Source organism: Schistocerca gregaria, chromosome 10 (assembly GCF_023897955.1).
Source record: "Schistocerca gregaria isolate iqSchGreg1 chromosome 10, iqSchGreg1.2, whole genome shotgun sequence".
Taxonomy (NCBI): domain Eukaryota; kingdom Metazoa; phylum Arthropoda; class Insecta; order Orthoptera; family Acrididae; genus Schistocerca; species Schistocerca gregaria.
The window spans coordinates 42,461,122-42,477,893 of NC_064929.1; positions in this window are offsets into that span (position 1 = coordinate 42,461,122).

Consider the following 16,772-nt stretch of genomic DNA (forward strand, 5'->3'; position numbering starts at 1 on the left):
ATTCAAAGTAGATGCAATTTTTGTGTTTCCTCAACATCCTGTAGGTCCACAGATTCCTGAAAGCCCCCAGATGTGCTTGGGAAACTACTACTGGTCTTCCAGGGAACGATCGAAACGTAGACAGTTTGAGACATTACTCCCATGGAGAAAAGTTTGCTTGGTACTTATTGTATTCGATACCGATGCAATTTTTGTGTTTCATCAACACTCTGTAGGTCCACAGATTACAGAATGCCTCCAGATGCGCTTCGGAAACAACTACTAATCTTCCAGGGAACGATCAAATCGTAGACAGTTTGAGACATTACTGCCATGAAGAAAAGTCCGCATGGTATTTATTGTATTCAATGCCGATGCAATTTTTGTGTTTTATCAACTCTCAGGAGGTCCACAGATCACAGAATGCCTCCAGATGTGCTTCGGAAACAACTACTGGTCTTCCAGGGAGCAATCAAATCGTAGACAGTTTGAGACATTACTCCCGTCTAGAAAAGTGCGCATGGAACTTATTGTATTCAATGTCGATGCAATTTTTGTGTTTCATCAACAACCTGTAGGTCCTCAGATTCCTTAATGCTCCCAGATGTGCTTTGGAAACTACTACTGGTCTTCCAGGGAAAGATCGAAACGTAGACAGTTTGAGACATTACTCCCATGGACATAAGTTTACTTGGTACTTCTTGTATTCAATGCCGATGCAATTTTTGTGTTTCATCAACACCCTGTAGGTCAACAGATTACAGAATGCCTCCAGATGAGCTTCGGAAACTACTACTGGTCTTAATGGAATCGATCAAAGCGTAGACAGTTTGAGACAATTCTCCCATGGAGATAAGTCCGCAAGGTACGTATTGTATTCAATGCCGATGCAATTTTCGTGCTTCATCAACACTCTGTAGGTCCACAGATTACAGCATTCCTCCAGATGTGCTTCGGAAACTACTACTGGACTTCCTGGAATCGATCAAAGCGTAGACAGTTTGAGACAATTCTCCCATGGAGAAAAGTCCGCATGGTACTTATTGTATACAATTCCGATGCTATATTTGTGTTTCATCACCACTCTGTAGGTCCACAGATTACATAATGCCTCCAGATGTGCTTCGGAAACTACTACTAATCTTCCAGGGAACGATCAAATCGTAGACAGTTTGAGACATTACTCCCATGAAGAAAAGTCCGCATGGTACTTATTGTATTCAATGCCGATGCAATTTTTGTGCTTCATCAACACTCTGTTGGTCCACAGATTACAGAATTCCTCCAGATGTGCTTCGGAAACTACTACTGTTCTTCCAGGGAACGATCAAAGCGTAGTCAGTTTGAGGCATTACTCCCATTTAGAAAAGTCCGCATGGTACTTATTGTATACAATGCCGATGCCATATTTGTGTTTCATCACCACCCTGATGCTTCATATATTACAGATTGCCTCCAGATGTGCTTCGGAAACTACTACTGGTCTTCCAGGGAACGATCAGAGAGTAGACAGTTTAAGATATTACTCCCATGGAGATAAGTCTGCATGGTATTCATTGTATTCAATGCCGATGCAACTTTGTGTTTCATCAACTCTCTGTAGGTCCACAGATCACAGAATGCCTCCAGATGTGCTACGGAAACAACTACTGGTCTTCCAGGGAGCAATCAAATCGTAGACAGTTTGAGACATTACTCCCATGGAGAAAAGTCCGCATGGAACTCATTGTATTCAATGCCGATGCAATTTTTGTGTTTCATCAACATCCTGTAAGTCCACAGATCCCAGAATGCCTCGAGATGTGCTTCGGAAACTACTACTAGTCTTCCAGGGAACGATCAAAACGTAGACAGTTTGAGACATTACTCCCTTGGAGAAATGTCCGCATGGAACTTATTCTATTCAATGCCGATGCAATTTTTGTGCTTCATCAACACTCTGTGGGTCCACAGATTACAGAATTCCTCCAGATGTGCTTCGGAAACTACTACTGTTCTTCCAGGGAACGATCAAAGCGTAGTCAGTTTGAGGCATTACTCCCATTTAGAAAAGTCCGCATGGTACTTATTGTATACAATGCCGATGCCATATTTGTGTTTCATCACCACCCTGATGCTTCATATATTACAGATTGCCTCCAGATGTGCTTCGGAAACTACTACTGGTCTTCCAGGGAACGATCAGAGAGTAGACAGTTTAAGATATTACTCCCATGGAGATAAGTCTGCATGGTATTCATTGTATTCAATGCCGATGCAACTTTGTGTTTCATCAACTCTCTGTAGGTCCACAGATCACAGAATGCCTCCAGATGTGCTACGGAAACAACTACTGGTCTTCCAGGGAGCAATCAAATCGTAGACAGTTTGAGACATTACTCCCATGGAGAAAAGTCCGCATGGAACTCATTGTATTCAATGCCGATGCAATTTTTGTGTTTCATCAACATCCTGTAAGTCCACAGATCCCAGAATGCCTCGAGATGTGCTTCGGAAACTACTACTAGTCTTCCAGGGAACGATCAAAACGTAGACAGTTTGAGACATTACTCCCTTGGAGAAATGTCCGCATGGAACTTATTGTATTCAATGCCGATGCAATTTTTGTGTTTTATCAACACTCTGTAGGTCCACAGACTACAGCATGCCTCCAGATGTGCTTCGAAAACTACTACTGGTCTTCCTGGAATCGATCAAAGCGTAGACAGTTTGAGACAATTCTCCCATGGAGAAAAGTCCGCATGGTACTTATTGTATTCAATGCCGATGCAACATTTGTGTTTCATCAACACTCTGTAGGTCCACAAATTACAAAATGCTTCCAGATGTGCTTCGGAAACTATTACTGGTCTTCCAGGAAACGATCAAAGCGTAGACAGTTTGAGACATTTCTCCCATGAAGAAAAGTCCGCATGGTACTTATTGTATTCAATGCCGATGCAATTTTTGTGCTTCATCAACACTCTGTAGGTCCACAGATTACAGAATGCCTCCAGATGTGCTTCGGAAACTACTACTGGTCTTCCAGGGAACGACAAAGCGTAAACAGTTTGAGGCATTACTCCCATGGAGAAAAGTCCGCATGGTACTTATTGTATTCAATGCCGATGCAACATTTGTGTTTCATCAACACTCTGTAGGTCCACAAATTACAAAATGCTTCCAGATGTGCTTCGGAAACTATTACTGGTCTTCCAGGGAACGATCAAAGCGTAGACAGTTTAAGATATTACTCCCATGGAGAAAAGACCGCATGGTATTTATTGTATTCAATGAAGATGCAATTTTTGTGTTTCATCAACTCTATGTAGGTCCACAGATCACAGAATGCCTCCATATGTGCTTCGGAAACAACTACTGGTCTTCCAGGGAGCGATCAAATCGTAGACAGTTTGAGACATTACTCCCGTGGAGAAAAGTCCGCATGGAACTTATTGTATTCAATGTAGATGCAATTTTTGTGTTTCCTCAACATCCTGTAGGTCCACAGATTCCTGAATGCCCCCAGATGTGCTTGGGAAACTACTACTGGTCTCCCAGGGAACGATCGAAACGTAGACAGTTTGAGACATTACTCCCATGGAGAAAAGTTTGCTTGGTACTTATTGTATTCAATGCCGATGCAATTTTTGTGTTTCATCAACACTCTGTAGGTCCACAGATTACAGAATGCCTCCAGATGCGCTTCGGAAACTACTACTGGACTTCCTGGAATCGATCAAAGCGTAGACAGTTTGAGACAATTCTCCCATGGAGAAAAGTCCGCAAGATACGTATTGTATTTAATGCCGATGCAATTTTTGTGCTTCATCAACACTCTGTAGGTCCACAGATTACAGCATTCCTTCAGATGTGCTTTCGAAACTACTACTGGTCTTCCTGGAATCGATCATCGCGTAGACAGTTTGAGACAATTCTCCCATGGAGAAAAGTCCGCATGGTACTTATTGTATACAATTCCGATGCTATATTTGTGTTTCATCACCACTCTGTAGGTCCACAGATTACAGAATGCCTCCAGATGCGCTTCGGAAACTATACTGGTCTTCCAGGGAACGATGAAAGCGTAGACAGTTTGAGGCATTACTCCCATTTAGAAAAGTCCGCATGGTACTTATTGTATACAATGCCGATGCCATATTTGTGTTTCATCACCACTCTGAAGCTCCATATATTACAGAATGCCTCCAGATGTGCTTCGGAAACTGTTACTGGTCTTCCAGGGAACGATCAAATCGTAGACAGTTTGAGGCATTACTCCCATGGAGAAAAGTCCGCATGGTACTTATTGTATAAAATGCCGATGCTATATTTGTGATTCATCAACACTCTGAAGCTCCATATATTACAGAATGCCTCCAGATGTGCTTCGGAAACTATTACTGGTCTTCCTGGGAACGATCAAGGCGTAGACAGTTTAAGATATTACTCCCATGGAGAAAAGTCCGCATGGTATTTATTGTATTCAATGCCGATGCAATTTTTGTGTTTCATCAACTCTCTGTAGGTCCACAGATCACAGAATGCCTCCAGATGCGCTTCGAAAACTACTACTGGTCTTTAATGGCACGATCAAAACGTAGACAATTTGAGACATTACTCCCATGGAGAAAAGTCCGCATGGTACTTATTGTATTCAATGCCGATGCAATTTTTGTGTTTCATCAACACTCTGTAGGTCCACAGATTACAGAATGCCTCCAGATGTGCTTCGGAAACTACTACTAATCTTCCAGGGAACGATCAAATCGTAGACAGTTTGAGACATTACTCCCATGAAGAAAAGTCCTCATGGTACTTATTGTATTCAATGCCGATGCAATTTTTGTGCTTCATCAACACTCTGTAGGTCCACAGATTACAGAATGCATCAAGATGCGCTTCGGAAACTACTATTGGTCTTCCTGGAATCGATCAAAGCGTAGACAGTTTGAGACAATTCTCCCATGGAGAAAAGTCCGCAAGATACGTATTGTATTCAATGCCGATGCAATTTTTTTGCTTCATCAACACTCTGTAGGTCCACAGATTACAGCATTCCTTCAGATGTGCTTCAGAAACTACTACTGGTCTTCCAGGGAACGATCAAATCGTAGACAGTTTGAGGCATTACTCCCATGGAGAAAAGTCCGCATGGTACTTATTGTATAAAATGCCGATGCTATATTTGTGATTCATCAACACTCTGAAGCTCCATATATTACAGAATGCCTCCAGATGTGCTTCGGAAACTATTACTGGTCTTCCTGGGAACGATCAAGGCGTAGACAGTTTAAGATATTACTCCCATGGTGAAAAGTCCGCATGGTATTTATTGTATTCAATGCCGATGCAATTTTTGTGTTTCATCAACTCTCTGTAGGTCCACAGATCACAGAATGCCTCCATATGTGCTTCGGAAACAACTACTGGTCTTCCAGGGAGCGATCAAATCGTAGACAGTTTGAGACATTACTCCCGTGGAGAAAAGTCCGCATGGAACTTATTGTATTCAAAGTAGATGCAATTTTTGTGTTTCCTCAACATCCTGTAGGTCCACAGATTCCTGAAAGCCCCCAGATGTGCTTGGGAAACTACTACTGGTCTTCCAGGGAACGATCGAATCTTAGACAGTTTGAGACATTACTCCCATGGAGAAAAGTTTGCTTGGTACTTATTGTATTCGGTACCGATGCAATTTTTGTGTTTCATCAACACTCTGTAGGTCCACAGATTACAGAATGCCTCCAGATGCGCTTCGGAAACTACTACTAATCTTCCAGGGAACGATCAAATCGTAGACAGTTTGAGACATTACTGCCATGAAGAAAAGTCCGCATGGAATTTATTGTATTCAATGCCGATGCAATTTTTGTGTTTTATCAACTCACAGGAGGTCCACAGGTCAGAGAATGCCTCCAGATGTGCTTCGGAAACAACTACTGGTCTTCCAGGGAGCAATCAAATCGTAGACAGTTAGAGACATTACTCCGGTCTAGAAAAGTGCGCATGGAACTTATTGTATTCAATGTCGATGCAATTTTTGTGTTTCATCAACAACCTGTAGGTCCTCAGATTCCTTAATGCTCCCAGATGTGCTTTGGAAACTACTACTGGTCTTCCAGGGAAAGATCGAAACGTAGACAGTTTGAGACATTACTCCCATGGACATAAGTTTACTTGGTACTTCTTGTATTCAATGCCGATGCAATTTTTGCGTTTCATCAACACCCTGTAGGTCAACAGATTACAGAATGCCTCCAGATGAGCTTCGGAAACTACTACTGGTCTTAATGGAATCGATCAAAGCGTAGACAGTTTGAGACAATTCTCCCATGGAGATAAGTCCGCAAGGTACGTATTGTATTCAATGCCGATGCAATTTTCGTGCTTCATCAACACTCTGTAGGTCCACAGATTACTGCATTCCTCCAGATGTGCTTCGGAAACTACTACTGGACTTCCTGGAATCGATCAAAGCGTAGAAAGTTTGAGACAATTCTCCCATGGAGAAAAGTCCGCATGGTACTTATTGTATACAATTCCGATGCTATATTTGTGTTTCATCACCACTCTGTAGGTCCACAGATTACATAATGCCTCCAGATGTGCTTCGGAAACTACTACTAATCTTCCAGGGAACGATCAAATCGTAGACAGTTTGAGACATTACTCCCATGAAGAAAAGTCCGCATGGTACTTATTGTATTCAATGCCGATGCAATTTTTGTGCTTCATCAACACTCTGTGGGTCCACAGATTACAGAATTCCTCCAGATGTGCTTCGGAAACTACTACTGTTCTTCCAGGGAACGATCAAAGCGTAGTCAGTTTGAGGCATTACTCCCATTTAGAAAAGTCCGCATGGTACTTATTGTATACAATGCCGATGCCATATTTGTGTTTCATCACCACCCTGATGCTTCATATATTACAGATTGCCTCCAGATGTGCTTCGGAAACTACTACTGGTCTTCCAGGGAACGATCAGAGAGTAGACAGTTTAAGATATTACTCCCATGGAGATAAGTCTGCGTGGTATTCATTGTATTCAATGCCGATGCAACTTTGTGTTTCATCAACTCTCTGTAGGTCCACAGATCACAGAATGCCTCCAGATGTGCTACGGAAACAACTACTGGTCTTCCAGGGAGCAATCAAATCGTAGACAGTTTGAGACATTACTCCCATGGAGAAAAGTCCGCATGGAACTCATTGTATTCAATGCCGATGCAATTTTTGTGTTTCATCAACATCCTGTAAGTCCACAGATCCCAGAATGCCTCGAGATGTGCTTCGGAAACTACTACTAGTCTTCCAGGGAACGATCAAAACGTAGACAGTTTGAGACATTACTCCCTTGGAGAAATGTCCGCATGGAACTTATTGAATTCAATGCCGATGCAATTTTTGTGTTTTATCAACACTCTGTAGGTCCACAGACTACAGCATGCCTCCAGATGTGCTTCGAAAACTACTACTGGTCTTCCTGGAATCGATCAAAGCGTAGACAGTTTGAGACAATTCTCCCATGGAGAAAAGTCCGCATGGTACTTATTGTATTCAATGCCGATGCAACATTTGTGTTTCATCAACACTCTGTAGGTCCACAAATTACAAAATGCTTCCAGATGTGCTTCGGAAACTATTACTGGTCTTCCAGGAAACGATCAAAGCGTAGACAGTTTGAGACATTTCTCCCATGAAGAAAAGTCCGCATGGTACTTATTGTATTCAATGCCGATGCAATTTTTGTGCTTCATCAACACTCTGTAGGTCCACAGATTACAAAATGCTTCCAGATGTGCTTCGGAAACTATTACTGGTCTTCCAGGGAACGACAAAGCGTAAACAGTTTGAGGCATTACTCCCATGGAGAAAAGTCCGCATGGTACTTATTGTATTCAATGCCGATGCAACATTTGTGTTTCATCAACACTCTGTAGGTCCACAAATTACAAAATGCTTCCAGATGTGCTTCGGAAACTATTACTGGTCTTCCAGGGAACGATCAAAGCGTAGACAGTTTAAGATATTACTCCCATGGAGAAAAGTCCGCATGGTATTTATTGTATTCAATGAAGATGCAATTTTTGTGTTTCATCAACTCTATGTAGGTCCACAGATCACAGAATGCCTCCATATGTGCTTCGGAAACAACTACTGGTCTTCCAGGGAACGATCAAATCGTAGACAGTTTGAGACATTACTCCCGTGGAGAAAAGTCCGCATGGAACTTATTGTATTCAATGTAGATGCAATTTTTGTGTTTCCTCAACATCCTGTAGGTCCACAGATTCCTGAATGCCCCCAGATGTGCTTGGGAAACTACTACTGGTCTTCCAGGGAACGATCGAAACGTAGACAGTTTGAGACATTACTCCCATGGAGAAAAGTTTGCTTGGTACTTATTGTATTCAATGCCGATGCAATTTTTGTGTTTCATCAACACTCTGTAGGTCCACAGATTACAGAATGCCTCCAGATGCGCTTCGGAAACTACTACTGGACTTCCTGGAATCGATCAAAGCGTAGACAGTTTGAGACAATTCTCCCATGGAGAAAAGTCCGCAAGATACGTATTGTATTTAATGCCGATGCAATTTTTGTGCTTCATCAACACTCTGTAGGTCCACAGATTACAGCATTCCTTCAGATGTGCTTTCGAAACTACTACTGGTCTTCCTGGAATCGATCATCGCGTAGACAGTTTGAGACAATTCTCCCATGGAGAAAAGTCCGCATGGTACTTATTGTATACAATTCCGATGCTATATTTGTGTTTCATCACCACTCTGTAGGTCCACAGATTACAGAATGCCTCCAGATGCGCTTCGGAAACTATACTGGTCTTCCAGGGAACGATGAAAGCGTAGACAGTTTGAGGCATTACTCCCATTTAGAAAAGTCCGCATGGTACTTATTGTATACAATGCCGATGCCATATTTGTGTTTCATCACCACTCTGAAGCTCCATATATTACAGAATGCCTCCAGATGTGCTTCGGAAACTGTTACTGGTCTTCCAGGGAACGATCAAAGCGTCGACAGTTTAAGAAATTACTCCCGTGGAGAAAAGTCCGCATGGAACTTATTGTATTCAATGACTGATGCAATTTTTGTGTTTCATCAACACTCTGTAGGTCCACAGATTACAGAATGCCTCCAGATGCGCTTCGAAAACTACTACTGGTCTTTAATGGCACGATCAAAACGTAGACAATTTGAGACATTACTCCCATGGAGAAAAGTCCGCATGGTACTTATTGTATTCAATGCCGATGCAATTTTTGTGTTTCATCAACACTCTGTAGGTCCACAGATTACAGAATGCCTCCAGATGTGCTTCGGAAACTACTACTAATCTTCCAGGGAACGATCAAATCGTAGACAGTTTGAGACATTACTCCCATGAAGAAAAGTCCTCATGGTACTTATTGTATTCAATGCCGATGCAATTTTTGTGCTTCATCAACACTCTGTAGGTCTACAGATTACAGAATGCATCAAGATGCGCTTCGGAAACTACTATTGGTCTTCCTGGAATCGATCAAAGCGTAGACAGTTTGAGACAATTCTCCCATGGAGAAAAGTCCGCAAGATACGTATTGTATTCAATGCCGATGCAATTTTTGTGTTTCCTCAACATCCTGTAGGTCCACAGATTCCTGAAAGCCCCCAGATGTGCTTGGGAAACTACTACTGGTCTTCCAGGGAACGATCGAATCTTAGACAGTTTGAGACATTACTCCCATGGAGAAAAGTTTGCTTGGTACTTATTGTATTCGGTACCGATGCAATTTTTGTGTTTCATCAACACTCTGTAGGTCCACAGATTACAGAATGCCTCCAGATGCGCTTCGGAAACTACTACTAATCTTCCAGGGAACGATCAAATCGTAGACAGTTTGAGACATTACTGCCATGAAGAAAAGTCCGCATGGAATTTATTGTATTCAATGCCGATGCAATTTTTGTGTTTTATCAACTCACAGGAGGTCCACAGGTCAGAGAATGCCTCCAGATGTGCTTCGGAAACAACTACTGGTCTTCCAGGGAGCAATCAAATCGTAGACAGTTAGAGACATTACTCCGGTCTAGAAAAGTGCGCATGGAACTTATTGTATTCAATGTCGATGCAATTTTTGTGTTTCATCAACAACCTGTAGGTCCTCAGATTCCTTAATGCTCCCAGATGTGCTTTGGAAACTACTACTGGTCTTCCAGGGAAAGATCGAAACGTAGACAGTTTGAGACATTACTCCCATGGACATAAGTTTACTTGGTACTTCTTGTATTCAATGCCGATGCAATTTTTGCGTTTCATCAACACCCTGTAGGTCAACAGATTACAGAATGCCTCCAGATGAGCTTCGGAAACTACTACTGGTCTTAATGGAATCGATCAAAGCGTAGACAGTTTGAGACAATTCTCCCATGGAGATAAGTCCGCAAGGTACGTATTGTATTCAATGCCGATGCAATTTTCGTGCTTCATCAACACTCTGTAGGTCCACAGATTACTGCATTCCTCCAGATGTGCTTCGGAAACTACTACTGGACTTCCTGGAATCGATCAAAGCGTAGAAAGTTTGAGACAATTCTCCCATGGAGAAAAGTCCGCATGGTACTTATTGTATACAATTCCGATGCTATATTTGTGTTTCATCACCACTCTGTAGGTCCACAGATTACATAATGCCTCCAGATGTGCTTCGGAAACTACTACTAATCTTCCAGGGAACGATCAAATCGTAGACAGTTTGAGACATTACTCCCATGAAGAAAAGTCCGCATGGTACTTATTGTATTCAATGCCGATGCAATTTTTGTGCTTCATCAACACTCTGTGGGTCCACAGATTACAGAATTCCTCCAGATGTGCTTCGGAAACTACTACTGTTCTTCCAGGGAACGATCAAAGCGTAGTCAGTTTGAGGCATTACTCCCATTTAGAAAAGTCCGCATGGTACTTATTGTATACAATGCCGATGCCATATTTGTGTTTCATCACCACCCTGATGCTTCATATATTACAGATTGCCTCCAGATGTGCTTCGGAAACTACTACTGGTCTTCCAGGGAACGATCAGAGAGTAGACAGTTTAAGATATTACTCCCATGGAGATAAGTCTGCGTGGTATTCATTGTATTCAATGCCGATGCAACTTTGTGTTTCATCAACTCTCTGTAGGTCCACAGATCACAGAATGCCTCCAGATGTGCTACGGAAACAACTACTGGTCTTCCAGGGAGCAATCAAATCGTAGACAGTTTGAGACATTACTCCCATGGAGAAAAGTCCGCATGGAACTCATTGTATTCAATGCCGATGCAATTTTTGTGTTTCATCAACATCCTGTAAGTCCACAGATCCCAGAATGCCTCGAGATGTGCTTCGGAAACTACTACTAGTCTTCCAGGGAACGATCAAAACGTAGACAGTTTGAGACATTACTCCCTTGGAGAAATGTCCGCATGGAACTTATTGAATTCAATGCCGATGCAATTTTTGTGTTTTATCAACACTCTGTAGGTCCACAGACTACAGCATGCCTCCAGATGTGCTTCGAAAACTACTACTGGTCTTCCTGGAATCGATCAAAGCGTAGACAGTTTGAGACAATTCTCCCATGGAGAAAAGTCCGCATGGTACTTATTGTATTCAATGCCGATGCAACATTTGTGTTTCATCAACACTCTGTAGGTCCACAAATTACAAAATGCTTCCAGATGTGCTTCGGAAACTATTACTGGTCTTCCAGGAAACGATCAAAGCGTAGACAGTTTGAGACATTTCTCCCATGAAGAAAAGTCCGCATGGTACTTATTGTATTCAATGCCGATGCAATTTTTGTGCTTCATCAACACTCTGTAGGTCCACAGATTACAAAATGCTTCCAGATGTGCTTCGGAAACTATTACTGGTCTTCCAGGGAACGACAAAGCGTAAACAGTTTGAGGCATTACTCCCATGGAGAAAAGTCCGCATGGTACTTATTGTATTCAATGCCGATGCAACATTTGTGTTTCATCAACACTCTGTAGGTCCACAAATTACAAAATGCTTCCAGATGTGCTTCGGAAACTATTACTGGTCTTCCAGGGAACGATCAAAGCGTAGACAGTTTAAGATATTACTCCCATGGAGAAAAGTCCGCATGGTATTTATTGTATTCAATGAAGATGCAATTTTTGTGTTTCATCAACTCTATGTAGGTCCACAGATCACAGAATGCCTCCATATGTGCTTCGGAAACAACTACTGGTCTTCCAGGGAACGATCAAATCGTAGACAGTTTGAGACATTACTCCCGTGGAGAAAAGTCCGCATGGAACTTATTGTATTCAATGTAGATGCAATTTTTGTGTTTCCTCAACATCCTGTAGGTCCACAGATTCCTGAATGCCCCCAGATGTGCTTGGGAAACTACTACTGGTCTTCCAGGGAACGATCGAAACGTAGACAGTTTGAGACATTACTCCCATGGAGAAAAGTTTGCTTGGTACTTATTGTATTCAATGCCGATGCAATTTTTGTGTTTCATCAACACTCTGTAGGTCCACAGATTACAGAATGCCTCCAGATGCGCTTCGGAAACTACTACTGGACTTCCTGGAATCGATCAAAGCGTAGACAGTTTGAGACAATTCTCCCATGGAGAAAAGTCCGCAAGATACGTATTGTATTTAATGCCGATGCAATTTTTGTGCTTCATCAACACTCTGTAGGTCCACAGATTACAGCATTCCTTCAGATGTGCTTTCGAAACTACTACTGGTCTTCCTGGAATCGATCATCGCGTAGACAGTTTGAGACAATTCTCCCATGGAGAAAAGTCCGCATGGTACTTATTGTATACAATTCCGATGCTATATTTGTGTTTCATCACCACTCTGTAGGTCCACAGATTACAGAATGCCTCCAGATGCGCTTCGGAAACTATACTGGTCTTCCAGGGAACGATGAAAGCGTAGACAGTTTGAGGCATTACTCCCATTTAGAAAAGTCCGCATGGTACTTATTGTATACAATGCCGATGCCATATTTGTGTTTCATCACCACTCTGAAGCTCCATATATTACAGAATGCCTCCAGATGTGCTTCGGAAACTGTTACTGGTCTTCCAGGGAACGATCAAAGCGTCGACAGTTTAAGAAATTACTCCCGTGGAGAAAAGTCCGCATGGAACTTATTGTATTCAATGACTGATGCAATTTTTGTGTTTCATCAACACTCTGTAGGTCCACAGATTACAGAATGCCTCCAGATGCGCTTCGAAAACTACTACTGGTCTTTAATGGCACGATCAAAACGTAGACAATTTGAGACATTACTCCCATGGAGAAAAGTCCGCATGGTACTTATTGTATTCAATGCCGATGCAATTTTTGTGTTTCATCAACACTCTGTAGGTCCACAGATTACAGAATGCCTCCAGATGTGCTTCGGAAACTACTACTAATCTTCCAGGGAACGATCAAATCGTAGACAGTTTGAGACATTACTCCCATGAAGAAAAGTCCTCATGGTACTTATTGTATTCAATGCCGATGCAATTTTTGTGCTTCATCAACACTCTGTAGGTCCACAGATTACAGAATGCATCAAGATGCGCTTCGGAAACTACTATTGGTCTTCCTGGAATCGATCAAAGCGTAGACAGTTTGAGACAATTCTCCCATGGAGAAAAGTCCGCAAGATACGTATTGTATTCAATGCCGATGCAATTTTTTTGCTTCATCAACACTCTGTAGGTCCACAGATTACAGCATTCCTTCAGATGTGCTTCAGAAACTACTACTGGTCTTCCAGGGAACGATCAAATCGTAGACAGTTTGAGGCATTACTCCCATGGAGAAAAGTCCGCATGGTACTTATTGTATAAAATGCCGATGCTATATTTGTGATTCATCAACACTCTGAAGCTCCATATATTACAGAATGCCTCCAGATATGCTTCGGAAACTATTACTGGTCTTCCTGGGAACGATCAAGGCGTAGACAGTTTAAGATATTACTCCCATGGAGAAAAGTCCGCATGGTATTTATTGTATTCAATGCCGATGCAATTTTTGTGTTTCATCAACTCTCTGTAGGTCCACAGATCACAGAATGCCTCCATATGTGCTTCGGAAACAACTACTGGTCTTCCAGGGAGCGATCAAATCGTAGACAGTTTGAGACATTACTCCCGTGGAGAAAAGTCCGCATGGAACTTATTGTATTCAAAGTAGATGCAATTTTTGTGTTTCCTCAACATCCTGTAGGTCCACAGATTCCTGAAAGCCCCCAGATGTGCTTGGGAAACTACTACTGGTCTTCCAGGGAACGATCGAATCTTAGACAGTTTGAGACATTACTCCCATGGAGAAAAGTTTGCTTGGTACTTATTGTATTCGATACCGATGCAATTTTTGTGTTTCATCAACACTCTGTAGGTCCACAGATTACAGAATGCCTCCAGATGCGCTTCGGAAACTACTACTAATCTTCCAGGGAACGATCAAATCGTAGACAGTTTGAGACATTACTGCCATGAAGAAAAGTCCGCATGGTATTTATTGTATTCAATGCCGATGCAATTTTTGTGTTTTATCAACTCTCAGGAGGTCCACAGATCAGAGAATGCCTCCAGATGTGCTTCGGAAACAACTACTGGTCTTCCAGGGAGCAATCAAATCGTAGACAGTTTGAGACATTACTCCCGTCTAGAAAAGTGCGCATGGAACTTATTGTATTCAATGTCGATGCAATTTTTGTGTTTCATTAACAACCTGTAGGTCCTCAGATTCCTTAATGCTCCCAGATGTGCTTTGGAAACTACTACTGGTCTTCCAGGGAAAGATTGAAACGTAGACAGTTTGAGACATTACTCCCATGGACATAAGTTTACTTGGTACTTCTTGTATTCAATGCCGATGCAATTTTTGTGTTTCATCAACACCCTGTAGGTCAACAGATTACAGAATGCCTCCAGATGAGCTTCGGAAACTACTACTGGTCTTAATGGAATCGATCAAAGCGTAGACAGTTTGAGACAATTCTCCCATGGAGATAAGTCCGCAAGGTACGTATTGTATTCAATGCCGATGCAATTTTCGTGCTTCATCAACACTCTGTAGGTCCACAGATTACTGCATTCCTCCAGATGTGCTTCGGAAACTACTACTGGACTTCCTGGAATCGATCAAAGCGTAGACAGTTTGAGACAATTCTCCCATGGAGAAAAGTCCGCATGGTACTTATTGTATACAATTCCGATGCTATATTTGTGTTTCATCACCACTCTGTAGGTCCACAGTTTACATAATGCCTCCAGATGTGCTTCGGAAACTACTACTAATCTTCCAGGGAACGATCAAATCGTAGACAGTTTGAGACATTACTCCCATGAAGAAAAGTCCGCATGGTACTTATTGTATTCAATGCCGATGCAATTTTTGTGCTTCATCAACACTCTGTGGGTCCACAGATTACAGAATTCCTCCAGATGTGCTTCGGAAACTACTACTGTTCTTCCAGGGAACGATCAAAGCGTAGTCAGTTTGAGGCATTACTCCCATTTAGAAAAGTCCGCATGGTACTTATTGTATACAATGCCGATGCCATATTTGTGTTTCATCACCACCCTGATGCTTCATATATTACAGATTGCCTCCAGATGTGCTTCGGAAACTACTACTGGTCTTCCAGGGAACGATCAGAGAGTAGACAGTTTAAGATATTACTCCCATGGAGATAAGTCTGCATGGTATTCATTGTATTCAATGCCGATGCAACTTTGTGTTTCATCAACTCTCTGTAGGTCCACAGATCACAGAATGCCTCCAGATGGGCTACGGAAACAACTACTGGTCTTCCAGGGAGCAATCAAATCGTAGACAGTTTGAGACATTACTCCCGTGGAGAAAAGTACGCATGGAACTTATTGTATTCAATGTCGATGCAATTTTTGTGTTTCATCAACATCCTGTAGGTCCACAGATTCGTGAATGAACCCAGATGTGCTTTCGAAACTACTACTGGTCTTCCAGGGAACGATCGAAACGTAAACAGTTTGAGACATTACTCCCATGGAGAAAAGTTTGCTTGGTACTTATTGTATTCACTTCCGATGCAATTTTTGTGTTTCATCAACACTCTGTAGGTCCACAGATTACAGAATGCCTCCAGATGCGCTTCGGAAACTACTACTGGTCTTTAATGGCACGATCAAAACGTAGACAATTTGAGACAATACTCCCATGGAGAAAAGTTTGCATGGTACTTATTGTATTCAATGACGATGCAATTTTTGTGTTTCATCAACACTCTGTAGGTCCACAGATTACAGAATGCCTCCAGATGCGCTTCGGAAACTACTACTGGTCTTTAATGGCACGATCAAAACGTAGACAATTTGAGACATTACTCCCATGGAGAAAAGTCCGCATGGTACTTATTGTATTCAATGCCGATGCAATTTTTGTGTTTCATCATCACTCTAAAGGTCCACAGATTACAGAATGCCTCCAGATGTGCTTCGGAAACTACTACTAATCTTCCAGGGAACGATCAAATCGTAGACAGTTTGAGACATTACTCCCATGAAGAAAAGTCAGCATGGTACTTATTGTATTCAATGCCGATGCAATTTTTGTGCTTCATCAACACTCTGTAGGTCCACAGATTACAGAATGCCTCCAGATGTGCTTCGGAAACTACTACTGGTCTTCCAGGGAACGACAAAGCGTAAACAGTTTGAGGCATTACTCCCATGGAGAAAAGTCCGCATGGTACTTATTGTATACAATGCCGATGCTATATTTGT